Here is a 15,102-nt window from a genome sequence, read left to right as displayed (position 1 = left end):
AAAAATAATAAAATAAACAATAAAGTGTTATAAGGTTATTGCACTGTCCAGGAAGTGATAGAAGTGATAGACGTGTTCATTTAAGATAGGTTATAACAAAACAATCATACATGATGCAATCTCCGGGGTAATCACTAATGAATAATAAAAGAATGTACAAATAACAATCTAATAGAGTAGGGAAATGATTTTTTTAAATACCTCATTAAGCCAAAGGAAAGAAAAGAGAACAAAATTAACAAACAATGGAACAAATATAAGGTAAATAGTAAAATGATAGGTTTAAACCTTGCTGCCAGTAGTTACTTTAAATATAAATGGACCAAATTCCCCAATTAAAAGACAAGGATTGTGAGACTGGATAAAAATAAATAAAATCCAACTGTATGTTACAGGCATACCTCAGAGACATTGAGGATTTGGTTCCAGACCACCACAATAAAGCAAATATTGCAATAAAACAAGTCGGATGAATTTTTGGCTTTCCCAGTACATATAAAAGTTGTCTACACTATGCTGTAGTCTATTAAATATACAATAGCATTATCTTTTAAAAAGTGCATAATTTTAAAAAATGCTTTATTGCAAAAATTGCTTACCATCATCTGGGATTTCAGGGGTCATAGATCACTATAAAAATATATCTAATGATAATGATAAAGTTTAAAATATTTTGAGAATTACCAAAATGTGACACAAAACACAAAGTGAGCAAATGCTGTTGGAAAAAAATGTCACTGATAGGCTTGCTCATCACAAGGTTGCCATGAACCTTCAATCTATAAAAAATGTAATATCTGCAAAGTGCAATAAAGCAAAAAGTAATGAAATGAGGTATTCCTGTACAGCAATACATCTTAAACATAAGATTACAGAATGAAAAGCTATGTGGAAGGTTTAAAACATAGCCACAAATCCTTTGATTCTCCTCATTAAAGGTGGGGGTTTAACTCCCCTCCCTTATTTGAACGGGTTTTTGATTCCTTCAGCCAATAGTATATGGCAGAAGTAACACTTTTTTTCAAGGGCAGGTGATAAAGGCTGGGCAACTTATGCCTTGTTTGATGAAGCATTTGCTCTTGGAGCTCTGAGCCCTCTTTGTAAGAGCCTGACTACCCTGAGCCTTACGTGCTATAAAAAAGCCTGAGTTACATAGAAGGGGCATGGGCAGACACTCCAGCAACACTCCTAGCTGAGCTCAGTCTCCAGTTAGCCTGGTCCAAGTACAAGATGTGTGTGTGTGTGTGTGTGTGTGTGTGTGTGTGTGTGTGAAAAATCTCCAGATGACTCTAGCTCCCAACCATTTAAGTCTTTCCAATCACAATTCCAGACATTGTAGAACAGAGATAAGGCATCTCTGCTAAGCTCTGTGCAAATTCCTGACCCATAACATCTCTGAGTTGTTGGTTTATGCCACTGTTTTGGGGTGTTTTGTTATATAGTAGCAGATAACTGGAAAATGCTAAAACTAAAAGGATGGATGGAAAAAGATACACCAAGCAGAGATTATTCAAAAGAAAAATGTTGTATCTAGACAACTATCAGACAAAGTAAACTTTAAGGCAAGCAATTTTATTAATTTACATTTCCTAATAATAAAGTGGTTGGTTCAAGAGAAAAATATAGCAGTATTAAATGTGTGTACACATGGGGCACCTGGGTGGCTTAATAGGTTAAAGCCTCTGCCTTCAGCTCAGGCCCTGATGCCCGGGATCCTGGGATCGAGCCCCATATCAGGCTCTCTTGCTGAGCAGGGAGCCTGCTTCCTCCTCTTTCTCTCTGCTTGCCTCTCTGCCTACTTGTAATCTCTGTCTGTCAAATAAATAAATAAAATCTTTTTTAAAAAATTTGTGCACACATAACAACATAGCTTCAAAATATATAAAGCAAAAACTGACAGATCATAGATATTTACAAGTATGGTTGGAGATTTTAACATGGTCTTAGAGTATATTTTGAAGGATAGACATCATTCAGAGTATATTCTCTGATAACACTGAAATCAAACAAGAGATCCAAAACAGAGAGATAACTATAAAATCTCTAGATGTTTAGAAATTAAAGAATATAATTTTCTAATTGACCCATAAGTCAATGTAAAAAAAAACCTACATTAAAATATCAAGCTTCTAGCCAACAACAACAAAATACCATTAATAAAGAAAAAAGGCAAATTGTAGAATAGAATAGATATTTGCAATACATATGGAGATTAGAAAATACCCTCAAATGAATGGAAATAAAAATAACATCAAAAATTGTTGGATTCAATAAAATAGATATAGAGAAATAACCCACTATACCCACCAGAATGCCTAAAAAAATTTTAACTAACAATATTAAGTGTTGTCAAGGATAGATATGGAGGAACTAGAATTCTTACACACTGTTGGTGGACATGTGAATTGGTACAACCACTTTGGAAAATTCTTTAGAAGTATTTATTATAACATGTACATACCCTAAGACACAACAATTACACTCCTATTATACCCAACACAAATGTCCATTAACAGTAGAATGAAGGGGCTCTCTGCTTCTCCCCATGTGGCAGACAGCCACTTTTGGTGTAGTGCCAGCCACATCCCCCAATACACAATGGTGAAGGTCTGAGTCAACAGATTTGGCCATATTAGGTCACCAGGGCTGCTTTTAACCCTGGCAAACTGGATATTGACACCATCAGTGACCCCTTCATTGACCCAAACTACATGATCTACCTGTGTTGGTAGGATTCCACCCATAGCAAATTCAGTAGTATTGTCAGGAAATTTGTCATCAATGGAAAGCCCATCTCCATCCATGGAAAGCTTATCTCCATCTTCCAGGAACAAGACCCCACCAACACTAAAGGGAGTAATGCTAATGCTGAGTATGTTGTGGAGTCCTCTGGGATCTTCACCACCATGGAGAAGTCTAGGGCTCACTTGAAGGTGGGATCAAGAAGTCATCATCTCTGACCTTCTGCTGATATCCCCATGTTTGTGATGGCCATGAACCATGAGAAGTATGACAACTCCCTCAAGATAGTCAGCAATGCCTCCTACACCACCAACTGCTTAGCCTTCTGGCCAAGGTCATCCATGACAACTTAGGCATTGTGGAGGGACTTGTGACCACAGTCTATGCCATAACTGCCACCCAGAAGACCATGAACAGTCCCTCTGGAAAAGTGTGGTGTGATAGCCAAGAGGATGCCCAGAACATCATCCCTGCTTCTACTGGTGCAATCAAGGCTAAGTTCACCCCAAGCTGAACTGGAAGCTCACTGGCATGATCTTCTGTGTCCCTGCCCCCAAAGTGTCAGTTATGGATCTGACCTAATGCCTGGAGAGAGTTGCCAAATATGATGACATCAAGAAGGTGGGAAAGCAGGGATCCTGGGCTACACCGGGTCATCTCCTGAAACTGTAATAGTGATACCCACTCTTCCACCTTCGATGCCAGGGCTGGCATTGTCTTCAATTGTAAGCTCTTTTCCTGGTATGACAATGAATTTGACTATAGCAGTTCGGTGGTAGACCTTATGGTCCTCATGGCTCCAAGGAGTAAGAGCCCCCCGCTGGACCACCAGCCCTAGTTAGAGCAAGAGGAAGAGAGCTGCTGGGGAGCCCTTGCCCCAACTCATCCCCCAACACACTGAGTATTTCCCAACCTCTACACAGTTCCCATCCCAGACCCCCTAAAGAAGGGGAAGTATTTGGGGAGCCCTATCTTATCTTGTACCATCAATAAAGTATACTGTACCCAGCCAACACACACACACACACACACACACACACACACACAAGAACAAATGAGTAAATATGATGTAATACCACTCAACCATGAAAAAGAAATGAACTACTAACACGTATAACATCATGGATGAATCTTACAAAGATAATGCTGACTGAAAGAAGGCAGACATGAGAATACATACTTAATAATTCCAAAACTTGTCTATGGTGATATAAGTCAAAACAGTGGTTACTTTGCAGGGAGACTAGGGAGAGAATTGACTGGGAAGGGATACAAGGGAAGCTTCTAGAATACTAATCATATGCCATATCTTGATCTAGGTATGGTTACATAAGTGTATACTTTTGTAAAAATCAGTCAAGCTATGCACTTAAGATTTGTGCATTTTATTCTTTTTTATGTTACACTTTAATTTTTTTAGTTTTTTAAAAAGCAAAGGGATAATAAACACAAAATTCAGGAGAGTGGCCACTTCTGAAGGAGAGCCCATGGAAGGGGATAAGGAAGAAGTATACAGACACTTAAAGTTTACATTCCTGATGCATAAAATACCCTTCTGTATATATCAAATATCACATTAAACGTGAAAAAAAATCTTTTAGTAAAAACAAATTATTCAAACAATTTAAACCCATGTGCTAAACTCAGGAAGAATTTTTAAAGTAAAATTAATATAAATTATTTTCAGTGATATTTAAATACAGGAAGACAATGCATTAATATAATGGTGCTGGTTGTACTTTCAAGAGGTCCCTCTGTCTGGGGTAGAGCACTAAGAATGGTGGGCATCACTGAGTATATACTGTCTGTTGGGCACTGTTGTGAATGCATTACATGCATCTAATTGTCACATAACCCTATGAAGCCAGTACTGTTATCACCTCAAATGAACAGATGGGGTAACACACACAGGGAGTTCAAGTGATTTGCCCATGGCCTCACAGCAGGCAAGCCTGAGAGTCAGCCTCTGAAGGCTGGTTTTGAATTGCCCTCTGGTTTAGAGCCTGTTTGTTTCACCCCTGCACTGCTCTGCCTCTTCTTATAAGAGGCACATCCCTGATTTCTGGAAGTTCTCAACCATACCCGACTCCTGACAAGGCCTGAAATCGAGTTCCAGAGTTTTATAATACCTGCCTCAGAGAGAGGGGTGTTGTGATGTGTCCATAATTACAACGACAATGAATTACAGTGTCATTACCGCCAATAACAATAACAATAAACATTAAGCCCACATGGCACTACATTACAGAATAGATTTAAAGGTTGCCATGATTGAACTGTTACCATGTTTCCTAATTTCAGACCTTCACTAAGAAAGAAGTAACCCGGATAAATTACCTTTTCTCTGTGAACTCTTCTCCTGTCCTTTTCTGGCTTATGACCCCTACCACTTTAAACGATGCATGTGATTTATTCATGATGTGTATCTTACCTCTCCTCCAGGATGATAGGATTCATTTCTGATTCTTCCTTGCCTCCCATTACTTAGACATAGTAGGTGCTTAGCAAATATCCCTGTAATCAGTGAACGCATAATAAATAAATAAAAATTAGGTCAAACACCCCAGTTCTTTATAAAAGCTTCCACATAGAGGAGCCTGGGTGGCTCAGTGGGTTAAAGCCTCTGCTTTCAGCTCAGGTCATGATCCCAGGGTCCTGGGATCGAGCCCCACATCAGGCTCTCTGCTCAGCAGGGAGCCTGCTTCCTCCTCTTTCTCTGCCTGCCTGCCTCTCTGCCTACTTGTGATCTCTATCTGTCAAATAAATAAATAAAATCTTTTAAAAATATAAATAAAAGGGGCACCTGGGTGGCTCAGGCGGTTAAGTGTCTGCCTTTAGCACAGGTCTTGATCTCAGAGTCCTAGGATTGAGCCCCACATCAGAATCCCCACTCAGTGGAGAATCTGCTTCTCCCTCTCCTTCTGCCTCTGCTTCCCCAGGTTGTGCTCTCTCTCTGTCAAATAAATAAATAAAATCTTTAAAAAGACCTTGCCCATCATATTTGCCGCTGTATCTCCAGGGCTTAAAGAACCTCTAAGTTGTAAATATTAAATATCTGTAAATGTTGGTTGAATGAATGAAAATATGAAGGATAAATCATTCTCCCACATTGTAAAGTAGCTGTAAACCATTCCTCATCTCTGTGAAAGGTCTCCCACTCTGGATGGGTCGACATGTCCATCAGCTCAGAGGAATAAGGAATACATGCTGCTGGGTCTTGATGATGGGATGAATGAGTTTATAATGGAGTGATGGGTGGCTGGCTTGAGAGAAAACCCTTCACACTGATCCAACCACATGGCAGTGGTGGTGGTGGCCTGTGCAGGAATTGCAGCAAACTATTCTTATTACACCATCCTAGAGACGATGATGAATGTACATGGCTTGAATGTCTTTCAGATTTTTTGTTTCCCTGCTTGGTTGAGATATAATTAACATACAACATTGTTTAAGTTTAAGGTGATAGATTCATCTATTGTAAAATGCAACATATATCACCATATTGAGAGCTGACACCTCCATCTTGCCCTAGCACGACCATTTCTTTTGGGGCGAGAACATTTAAGATTAACTCTCTTAGCAAACTTCAGACATACAATATAGTGTTTTAACTAACTGTATTAACAATAGTTAACTAATAGCATTTTAATATGCCATAAATTAGATCCTTAGAACTTACTCATCTTATAATCATCTTATAACCAGAAGTTTATACTCTTTGACCAACATTGGTCAACTATCTCTCCAATTCCTCAACTCTACCAGCCCCTGGTAATCACCATTCTAGTCTGTTTTTATGAATTCAATTTTTTTTAGATTACACATATACATGACATCATACATTATTTGTCTTCTCGGTCATTTTTTTCACCTAGCATAATGCCCCCAAGATCCATCCATGGTGTCCCAAATGGCAGGATTTCCTTCTTTCTCATGGTTAAATCATATTCCACTATACACACACACACACACACACACACACACACATCAATTACATCTTTACCCATTCATCCACTGATGGTCCCTTAAGTTGTTTCTACATCTTGGTTACTGTGAATAATACTGCAATAAACAGGAGAGTATAGGCATTTCTTGGAGATCCTGTTTTTATTTCCATTGGATACATGCCCAAAAGTGGCATTGCTGGATCCCCTGGCAGTTCTATTTTTAATTTTTGAGGAACCTCCAGAGTATTTTCCACACTTGCTGCACCAATTTACATTCCCACCAGCAGTGCACAAGACCTCCCTTTTCTCTACATCCTCACCAGTACTTGTGATCTCTTGTCTTTTCTGATGATGGCCATTCTAACAAGAGTGTGGTGTTATCTCTCATGGTGGTTTTGATTTTTTTTTTCCCTGATGATTAGTGACACCGAGCATCTTTTCGTGTACCCCTTGTCCATTTGTTTGTCTTCTTTGGAAAAATATCTATTCAGTTCCTCTGCCAATTTTTTAATTGGATAGTTTGGGATTTTTTATTGTTGTTGTTGGTTTGGTGTGGGGTGTGTGTGTATGTGTGTGTGTGTGTGTGTGTGATAAAGCTGTCTGAATTCTTTATACATTTTGGATATTAACCTCTTATCAGATAAATGATTTGCAAATATTTTCTCCCATTCAGTAGAGAGCCCTTTCGTTTCACTAGTGGTTCCCTTTGCTGTGCAGAAGCTTTTTAGTTTGATGTAGTCCCTTTGCTTATTTTAGTTTTTATTGCCTTTACTTTTGGTGTCAAATAAAAAAAAAAAAAATGTAGGTCATGGAGCAGACTCCCTACATTCTCTTCTAGGAGCTTTAAGGTTTCAGGTCTTCAATCTTTAATCCATTTAGTGATTTTTGTATATAGTGTCTGTTGAGGTCCTGTTTCATTCTCCAGAATTTTCTTTGTCTAGTTAGAAGTCGCCTAGGCTGGACGTCAAGCTCCATGATAGGGTCGGGGAAGTTCTCTTCTTCAGTCTTTCCTGCTCCACTTCCATTTCTTGATTTCTTTGGCATATCATTCTATCAATGGGGAAAGCCTGTGATGGCCCTTCTTAAATATGAAACATCACCATTCAGAGTGAGCTATGCCTTGGGGTAGCTCTGGAACAGCCATTTGAGGAAAAGACTGTTCTTTCCTGCCCTTGAAAAAGCAGGCCTTGTTCTCCTGGGTGGGAAGCTTGACCTTCTTCCTGACTCCTCCCCTGCTCTTCACCTCCTACCAGCTCCTCCTTCTAGCCCCCAACACATCTGTTTCATCTCCTCTTCCCCCTACCCCATCTATCCCTTCTGGTCTGCAGTGAGGGGGCATGCCAGAGTTTGATCTCAGAGCAGAAAGAATCCACAAAACAAGCCACAGAGTCTAACAGAAATGCTCTGGAACAAATTGTTTCTCAGCGACTTGCTCAGAAGAGTGATCAGAACCGGAGACTACGGCCCAGTTTGTTCGTTCATATCCTTTTACTGCAAAAGACCAAGTTCTGACCAGCACGTATTTTGATGTCTGATCCAGGGCATCGCTTAGCAAAACCCCTGAGCTTCTGCACCGCCCCCCCTCCCCACCACCATTCCCTTCGCTAAGTGACTTGGGGCGGGGCGGGTGCGGGAGCAGGGGGAATGAGAGGAGAGCTGGGGGAACAGCTCACTCCCTGAGACTCAGAACCCAGTGTCTCAGAAATGCCATCCAGTACACCTCCCGCTCTTCTAAAGGCGTCTATTCGTTCTTAGCATTCTGGGTGAGTTTTTATGGCACCTGTCTCAACCACATGGGCCTCTCCATCCAGTGACTTCTATCTTAGCCTGTCGTCTCAGGCTCTCTCTCTCTCCCCACTTCTGGGCGCCGTGGTCACCCGGTGGATCTATCTCGGCGTGTCCGTCCCGCCGCACACCTCTTCCCCACCCCCACCCCCCTCGGGGCCCCGGACCCGGAGCGCCCAGCCTCGCCCGCGCTCCCGGGGCGGCGGGGAAATGCCGGAGCGCGCGGCTCGCCGCGCCGGGCGCTTTCATCCCGATCCAGGTGGCGGCAATCCAGGACAGGATTTACGGGGCCCTGACCCTGAGCCGTCAAGAAGGAGCAGCCAGATTAATGGGGTGGGCGGGCTGGGGTAATAATCGTTTGTTTGATGTGACAAGCCTGATAGGCGTTGATTTACTTACAGACTGATGGGCTTTTAATTGAGCACCTCCATCCCAGTCACTTCAAAGGCAGGGGAAGTTGACAAGGGGCCCCTTGCACCGAGGGTGCCCGGTGACTGACAGCCCCCCTCCGCGGACGCTCGGCTCGGCCCGCGATTGGGCCCCGCGGACCCGGCCCGGCCCTCTGGCAAAGTAACACATTTTCGGTGTAACTCAGAAATGGCCTTTTGTCTGCTGCCAAGGGGGGCAGGCCCGGCTCGGCAGGCCGCGCGGCTCGCGGGAGGGCGAGGGCCGGGAGCCGCGGGTGGCCGCCCCGCTCTCCCCGCCCCTCGCCGGGCCGCCCGGCTCCCACCTCCTCCGCCCTCGCCTCACTTCCTCCCCCTTCCCAAACCCGCGCTCCGCTCGGCCCTTCCCGCCTCCCCGCACCCCGCTCCTTCCTCCGCCCACTTCCTCCTTCCTCGCCCCCTCTCGGGAAAGGCCGAAAAAGGTGGAGTCGGCGTCTGCGGTCCCCGGAGTGGCCTGTGACCCGGTCCGTCCCGTCCCCGGACAGCCACCCTGCTGCCCCTGTCGCGCCTTCAGATCGGGGCACCCTCGGCCTGGGAGGCCAGGCCTCCAGGGAAGGGGCAGGGGCCACAGACCTCCGTGACTAAGGTCCAGCGGGACTTCCAGCCCGTTCTCCTTTGGTCCAGAAGAGGCTTTCATAACACTCTGCTTGGAATATTAGGAAATGTCCTTTATCGGGAAAGTTCTGTCAGAATGGATTTGTTTTGGTTTTGTTTGTTTGCTTTATGTAGTTAAGTTCTGATTTCCTGGCTGCTGAACTTGACTTGGGCGGGGAGGAGGACGTGCCCAGGACTCTCCGGTGACGTCTGCTCACCTGCTGCGCCCGGGCTGGCGTCCAGGACGAGGGGACCCGGGAGTCGCGGAGGCTGGGACCCCACCCACCCAGGGGGCGGAGTCCCTGAACTCTAAGGGTGGGGCCTCCAAGCGTCCTCCCTGGGCGGGGTGGTTCTGTGAGACCCCTTGAGGGAGGCTCCAGCTAAAAGTTCTAAGTCAAGCCGCTTTAGTGACTGCCCAAGACTGTGGGCAAGGTCCCTCCCCTGCGTTTTCTTCTTCTTCCCCCTGTAGTGACCCGTCCCAGCTCAAATAGCCAGGAAGGAAATGAGAGAGCAAGAAAGACAACAATAATAACTAGAAAAGACAACAATAATAACTAGAAAGACAACAATAATAACTCACATTTGCATAGCACTATTTAGTTTGGAACACACTTTCGCCTCTATTATATTAATTGGTCTTTTAACTGTGTGAGGTAATAAGTGTGCTGTCCTTTTGCCCATTTAGACAGATGATAAAACTGAGACTCAAAGGATAATGTGCTCCCAAGAGACAAAATCGCATCCCAAATTCAGGGACATTAAGACATAAACCATGTCCCAAACTCCCTCCAAATCAGCTCCTTCCTTCACCGCATATCACTGCATCCCAGAGACTATTGTCTCCCATTCCTTTTTAAGCTGCTTTTTCTTACTCCAGGTAAGTGGTTAATCTTGTTTCCCTCCCTTGTTTTCTCTTTTCGGGCCCTCCCCTGGCCCTCCACCCTCCTGGTCTGGGTGTCCAAGGACAGAGCATCCCACCTACCTTTGGGAGGCCAAATGTGTCCCTTAGTCTCTGCCCCAAAAGACACTTCCAAGGCTCCCTGAGACCATGATGCGCCGTTAAGACCTGCTGCCCCAGCTCTCCTCCAGCATCCGTGTATGAAATGGTCATAGGCGAAGCCCCTGTGCATTGTGTTCTCTACTCAAACACATTCCCTCAAGTTGTCCATTGCCTATCATCTCAAAGCCAACAAAACACATGTTTCTCCTGACCTGCTGGAAGGGTAGTTGCTACTACAGAGCTGAGCCCTGGGACAGAGGCTTCAGAGAAACTAATCATCTTTCCCTTTCTGGCTTCTATGGCTTGGACGGATTTCCACTGATGGACTGAATACCACAAGACGTGGTCTGTTTACATGTCGGTGTCCTCCCTGGAGTCCAGGGACAAGTATGCATCTTCTCATCTTATATCCCCCGTGACCAACGCTGAAATGTTGCAGAAACTCTTGTTGCTGAAATGGTTATCGAAAGGCAGTATAGTGTCTGGGTGAAGTCAGATAGCCTGGGATCACATTCCCAGCCCCACTGCTTGCCAGCCACACAGCCTTCAGAGAGGTCATTTCCATTTTGCATGCCTCCGTTTCCTCATCTGTAAAATGGGATAAAAAGAGCACCTACCTGGTGAAGTTATTGTGAAGGCTGAACGGGTTAATAACCTATGTCATCTAATCCACAATGCACTAGAGTTTTAGATCTCACAAGGAAAGAAGAAAAGGCTGTGAAACAATCTGTGACACAATGCTTTTTATCAATGTCAGAGATGTTTAAAAGTGTTTAAAATGTCTACATAAAACCCTTAGAGGGGCGTGTGGGTGGCTCAGTCAGTTAAGCGTCTGCCTTTGACTCAGGTCATGATCCCAGAGTCCTAGGATCAAGACCCTACCCCACCCCCCTACCCCCACCCCCCCCCCACGTTGGACTCCCTGCTCAGTAGGGTGTCCCAGTCTCCCTCTGCCTCTCCTCCTTGCTCATGCTCTCTCTCTCTCTCTCAAATAAAGAAAATTAAATGAAAATAAAAACACTTAGAAGAGTAGCTATCTAAGTGAAAGCTACTGCTCTTGTTGAAATGTATTCTAACAAAAGCCCCATGATGAGTGAGTTAGTCCTCACTTTTTTACAGACGAGGAAACAGAGATTCGGATTGCTAAAGGAGCTTGACTGAGCTCGCAGGGCAATGAACCCTCCGCAGGCATGGCAGGCATTTAAAACCTGCCTTTGAGGTGCAGTAATCTACAGTTATTACAATAGCTGGCAGTCGCCCACCACGCTCCCCGGGAGTTAGGAGCTGGGTTTTGTTCTCAATTGCATTAGCTTTCCTTAATCTAAATTTCTTCCCCCTCTGGTATAATAACTCTGCTTCTTCCTCCCCCTCCTCCTTTGTACTTGGCTCTGATCTTGTTACTTTTCTGTTAATGGCTTCAGGTTCTACTGTATCTGCGATTTGAATTGTAAGCGACCTCATATCTTTTATGGCGGTAGGGGGGTATAAATAAATATAAAGGTCATGATCAGCTTTTAAAGATGACATGCAGCAAGAAAAAGTGAGAGGGCATATGGCCACGACTGCACGTGGGAATGTATATGTGGACACCCTGAGGGACTGCCCACAGTGCTCCCTCCAGTGCTACCCCAGAGAGAATCTGATGCTAGGTGTCCCAGTGCAGGTCAGAGCTCAGCAGGCCCCTACACCTGGGGTAGCTGTCACACCAGACTTTTTTCCCATAGCCCAACGAGAACTACAGAGTGGAAAGGCAGAGGATCTTGGGAAGTTCTGGGGGCTGGAGGCAGTGAACTTTTCTAGGACATTCTCTGGCTCTCCTTGGTACCGCCTGCCTCGGTCCCAAAAAGATGCCACTTGGCCACTTGTGCCCACCATTTCCCCACATGAGGAACCCCAGTATTCTACCTCTTCTGTCCAGCTCATAATACTCCCGTTAAAAGATAATGGATACAATAGGGCATAGTATCATACTGAGGTTTTGCTTCCCAAGTCGGGAGGCCAGGGGCTGGCTAGAGAGTCATATTTGTGAATTTGCTTGGATTTTAAAGGATGGGATCCGGGTGGAGAGGGCTTTTCCAAAACTTCTCTCAACTCTCCCACATCAAAAGCTAGGTGAGCAAGGCAGTTTGAGAAGGACGCCTGCACAGGGCACGGGGAGCTTTGCCACGGGAAGCAGGGAGAACACGCCATCCTTCAGTACCCCTGAATGGAGCCTACTGTTCTTCCTCCAAGATTGAATAAAATGTATTCTATGCTCAGATCTACCAGATAAAGAAAGAATATATCAACAAAGACGGGGAAAGACGAAAATGGTTGTTCAGCGATCCATTCACGTACGTGTAGTTCATCTCCAAGGCTTCCAAGAAAGCAGCTGCGCACCAAATCCCTTCCGACGCTGTCTGTATCTGAGCCTCCTGGGAGATAATCCTCTTAATGGAATATTTAAGAAATCGGATATAAATCACCAACCTTTTATCTCACCTGAAGATCCGTCCTCCATAGGGCGGGTGATGGCGGATGGCGCATACGTCTATCTACATACGGTCGGTGGCAGGTGTCTTTGTGAGCGGATGTTGCCATGTTTTTAGGCTCGTTATGTTTTTCAATATCTAAATCTATTTTAGTTTTCTGAAGATAGGGGTGTAAGATTATAAATCTTAGAGATCAGAGCCCAGAAAACAGCTGCACCTAGAGACAATTAAAACACACATCCCTGGGAGAAACCTTTTTGGTCATTTGCAACCAACAAAAATGCCTATTATTATGACACACTCATAAATAACGAGTTTGGCATATGCTTTAGTACCAAACAGAAGATGAATAAATTAAATTTGATTTACAACCTTTTTTCATTTTTATTAGCACTGCTCTGAAGAGTTTATGTAAGGGACGTGCCAGAGCAGTTATGCCAAATGTTTTAAGGCGTTGGTATTGATATTATATAAATTAAGGTGTTTTAATTTGCATTCTTTAATTAACTAAATACTGGCAGAAAAATAAAACACAAGGGCAGCCCTGACTTATTGCTTCTATTAAACTGCTGACGTCTCTAAAAGATGCTTTAAGTAATCCAATTCATACAGAGAGCAGGAGGAAGGGGTATTAACACTCTGATTTGGCAAAACACATCGGGGTTGAAGAAACCAATATCCTGCTTTGCTTGCACAGTGGTTAAGGTGGTGAGTGTATTCTAAGAAGGTCTGCATCAGTGTCCCCAAGGAAGAAGTGGTCAATGTTTTTTTTTTAATTGTGCATCCTGCCCAGGTCTGGGCGGAAGGGTCAAGAGGCAGCCCAGCCCTACCACCGGGTATGAGCAGGTTTCTGGCCTGTATCACTGCCAGTCTAAAAAGGGAAAACTGGTTGAATAAAGCCAGTGGATCCCAGGTCAACATGATCAGGTCCAAAAACCAAGGAAGGAAAGAGTTAAAGATCCTTCAGTACACTTAGCTTCTTCTCCTCAATGCTCCCCATCTCATGTAGGCCCCAAGCAAAACCAAAAACAAACCCCAAAAAAACTTCCAAAAAGATGTGCCTGGAGTATTTCAATTCCTTTCCATGCCCTGAGTCCTGTCTTCAGCTCCAGAGACTTCCTTAAAATTCACTCTTACAGTGAGGGCAGTAACTACTTTCTCTTCCAAGTCAGAATGAACTTCTCCCTACTTTCCCTTCTTTGCTCTTCATGTTTGCTCTCTGTTTCTCCTCTCCTGTAGGGTCAGAATCAACCCTGGTAAGGTCTCAGCTTCTGTTATTCTTGCTCCAAACGTGTAGGGAGGGACAGCTGTAAGAAGGAGATCACAGTTTCCAGCGTTGGCCGTAGGAAAGAGGTTTCTCCTAAAACAAAGGCGAGAACATTTTATTTCTCTTCCCTAAACCCACAGGAAAAGAGCCGTCTGTACAAAAGCCCATACTGTTCTCTCCCCATTTGAAGGGTATCCGACTTGGATCCTCTGCTGGGACCGCCAAGCATCATGTCCAGGGTGGGGATCTTGGGGCTTCACAGACACCTGTTGAGTTGATTGGAGACATCACACAGGGAGAGGTAGGGCTGGGGAGCACAACTTGGCTCTCTCCTGGCCCCTACACTGCCTGTACCCTTGCATATGGCACCAGCACTGTGTCTTTGGAAAGCCCAATAAGAAGCAGGTCAAGGGCAAGCCCAAGCAAGCCCAATGGTCCAGGCCTCCGAGTCCTGTCCTTATGCAATGTCCCTACCCCAGTTTTCTTCCTTGAGGCTTTTCTTGACTCACTCCAGAAATAAAGGATGAATTCCAACTTTTAATAAGGAAAATACCGGTCTCCTTTGCCAGCATCCTATCCGCCCGCCCCTCCCCCTCCAAAAAAAAAATCGCACTTTCTTGTCGTTTTCCATCTTGCAACTCTGTCAGTTGTTTTAAAACAACTGTTTTAAAACATGTCTCCTGTCACAAATATGATTGTCATCATGCATTTTTACTGCAGTGGTGAAAATTTCACCCAGCTTTGAGAGAGGGGAGGGACCCCTGAGAGCCCCTTCAGGCCTGCCTCAGGACAGGAATGAACAACAGGAAAACGACACCGTCATGGTTTTGAACTACTGTGGTTTTTCTGGTTG

At 44.4% G+C, this 15,102-nt stretch overlaps 1 long non-coding RNA gene and 1 pseudogene across 3 annotated transcripts in view; one reads left to right on the top strand and one right to left on the bottom strand.

Moving 5' to 3' along the window:
- LOC106006441 overlaps positions 1 to 9,768 on the bottom strand; it is a 40,104-nt gene extending 30,336 nt beyond the window's left edge. Inside the window, exons 1-2 of one of the 3 annotated variants that reach the window (XR_006604084.1) lie at positions 8,874 to 9,766; positions 5,174 to 5,256 (exon numbers count right to left, since the gene is read on the bottom strand). This is a non-coding gene — a long non-coding RNA (uncharacterized LOC106006441). Of the gene's footprint in view, positions 1 to 5,173; positions 5,257 to 8,873 lie in introns of all 3 variants that reach the window. The other 2 variants (XR_006604083.1, XR_001180475.2) reach the window with 2 other exon arrangements.
- On the top strand, positions 2,599 to 3,324 carry LOC101694617 (annotated as a pseudogene).
- Positions 9,769 to 15,102: the final 5,334 nt, after the last annotated feature.

This window comes from Mustela putorius, unplaced genomic scaffold (assembly GCF_011764305.1).
Source record: "Mustela putorius furo isolate JIRA1106 unplaced genomic scaffold, ASM1176430v1.1 tig00003976_pilon_pilon_pilon, whole genome shotgun sequence".
NCBI classification, from domain to species: Eukaryota; Metazoa; Chordata; class Mammalia; order Carnivora; family Mustelidae; genus Mustela; species Mustela putorius.
Note: the sequence above shows the minus strand (reverse complement) of the source record. Positions and strands in the feature narration are given on the sequence as shown.